The 2,755-nt window shown below is 31.3% G+C and overlaps 1 pseudogene; it reads right to left on the bottom strand.

Annotated features, from left to right (window-relative positions):
• Positions 1-2,024: 2,024 nt before the first annotated feature.
• LOC112477764 lies at positions 2,025-2,143 on the bottom strand (annotated as a pseudogene).
• Positions 2,144-2,755: the final 612 nt, after the last annotated feature.

Genomic DNA, 2,755 nt, shown 5'->3' with positions numbered 1-2,755 from the left:
ATTGAATAAAATGGATTATTCCTATCTGTGCAATGGGAATAAGATTATTTAAGGTTAGATATATAAATTGGAGTAAAATTTGGAAGAACACACTCTTGGAATCAAATTTCACAGGAGCCTGACATAAAATAGAATTCCCTATAGTTTTTTTCAAGTTTAGTTTTTGCTAAGAGGTCAATTTTTATAGAGCTGATCATGTAATAATTAGAGAAAGCAAGATACTGTAATTACAAATAGAAATAATGTGAAAATGTTAAAAATATGTGACAAATTCAGTAAAATAATAGCCTTTTAATTTGCCTGGTCCTCACCACAACCAACAACTTTTCTTAACTTATGATACAGATACAATGTCTAATATAGTGGACATTGCTTTTTGTGGCATTTACCACAAAAATATTACAGTTAAGAAATTTGAATTGTTTAAAAATTCCATGTCACCTAACTCTGTATCTAAGAAGGAAACAAAAATAGCCTTCATAATAATCACACTGCATAGTGTCAGTAGATAATAAGAGTTTCTGTTCCAATTATTTTGAAAATAAATATCTTAAAGGAGAATGAACAATATTTCCCAGTTGGTTTTCATCTAATGTTTAAAGGATTTTCTGCTTACTTTGAAAGTTAATGTATTGTTTTTCAACTGAGGAAATGTTCTTTTTAAGTAAACGTTAATTGACAATAGCTAAAGGAAGGAAATGATGTCTCAAGAAGGTCATTCAGCCAAAAGAAAGGAAAGAAAAACACTACATTTATTGTAAAGTCACTAATTTGCTAAGCTATTTATGCATACTATTTGATTTAACTCACATTACAACCTTGTGAGTTAAGTGTCATTCTCCAGCCCCAACAATACCACTGGATAAGTTTTCTTGATAAGAAAACTGAATCACAGAAATTGAGGAATTAGCTCAATGTTCATGAGGCAAGACTGCAAACTAGGTCTGACTTTAAAGCCCAAGATCTCTATGCAGTAAGCTATTGGACATCTAGGATAAAATTATGTTCAATGTCATAAGGGAATGTTAGTTTTAACTCTCACTTTAATGTAGTAGTTCTGTAGTGCTTGTTAAGAAGTTTTATGGAACCAAAAATATTATCCTGAGTCATATTACAAATTTGGCTTTTTCAACACGTGAGTGACAGTTGCATTTTTGTAATGTTCTAATTAAGGAAACATTTATAAACAAGATTTTTCATTTCTTTTATATGTGGGTCAGCTGGTAATTCACTAGAACTTGCCAATTTAGATTTTGCTACTATAGTCATGGAAAGGCCATTTCTTGCCACTGTGACACCTTTTATTACACTGTATGATGGTAATTTTAATTAGAGAGAAACAAAGAACCATTGCCCTAAGTTAGATTAACTTTGCACCTTTGGCATCTTAAGTTAAACCCAAAACTGCCCTGAAGATCAAGAGGGATCTGGGGCACAAGTACTGTTCTCCAACAGGTTAAGTTAAAAATTATATCCAAGTAGAACAGCCTGAGAGAAAAACAGAAGCACGTGTATAAGAAGTTACTTTTCACTGAATCTAAAGCATTTAAGCTAGTCTATAGGAGTTTGAAGAGACGTAATGGCTGACTGTAAGACTCAAATGATCTATAATAAAAGTATCTGGCTTAATCATATTTAGAGAAAACACAGTAATTATTTTTTTAAATTTTTTTTTTAGGTGAGGCAACCCTTGGTTGACTTCACAGATTGCAAGGACCTTATCAGCTTACACTCCCTTATTTTTTATTTTTTACGCCTACAGCACCTGGTTCCTAGGTGGGTATAAGAAGTTACTTTTCACTGAATCTAAAGCATTTAAGCTAGTCTATAGGAGTTTGAAGAGACGTAATGGCTGACTGTAAGACTCAAATGATCTATAATAAAAGTATCTGGCTTAATCATATTTAGAGAAAACACAGTAATTATTTTTTTAAATTTTTTTTTTTTAGGTGAGGCAACCCTTGGTTGACTTCACAGATTGCAAGGACCTTATCAGCTTACAATCCCTTATTTTTTATTTTTTACGCCTACAGCACCTGGTCTTCCTAGGTGGTATCCCATCCAAATACTAACCAGGCCCGACCCAGCTTGGCTTCTGAGATCAGATGGGATCAGGTTTGTTTAGGATGGCAAGGCCATAGATAAGAAAACAGTAATTATTAATGTGTTCAATACCCATACTGATAGTTCAAAAGAACTGGATTTGCAGAAGTCATTGATAGGTACCATTATTCACTGGAAAAGAAATAACAATAGTAAAAAACTAAAAAATGCTAATTCAAGAACTTTCCCACAGACAATTACAATGTAATTGACTCAGTAGATTAGATCATATCATATAGAAAATTATGTTTGCAAAGCATGGGATTATAGAAGTGGCGTTGGCAAGGAATATATTCATTATCTTTATTTTATTTTATTTTGAAGCTTCAAATTTCCTTCACATGACAGAAAAAGGTATATGTATTTCTAAATAAGAACTATGCTATATATACACATACATAATATATTACGTAATATATGTCTGATATATGTATATGATATATGTATATATGACATATGTATATCTAATATGTGGACGGTATCATCTATGTTATAATTTATATAACATCATATGTCATATATGTGTATATGCTTTTATGTATATTACATGTGATATATTATATATTTTAAAATATGAACTCAGTTACAGTGTTCTCTATCATGTACCACTAATATTTGATTGGGGTATAAATAACAGTTGAAGAAGCATCAA

Source organism: Pteropus alecto, unplaced genomic scaffold, assembly GCF_000325575.1.
Source record: "Pteropus alecto unplaced genomic scaffold, ASM32557v1 scaffold121, whole genome shotgun sequence".
In the NCBI taxonomy this organism is placed as follows: domain Eukaryota; kingdom Metazoa; phylum Chordata; class Mammalia; order Chiroptera; family Pteropodidae; genus Pteropus; species Pteropus alecto.
This window is presented reverse-complemented; position numbering and strand designations above follow the sequence as displayed.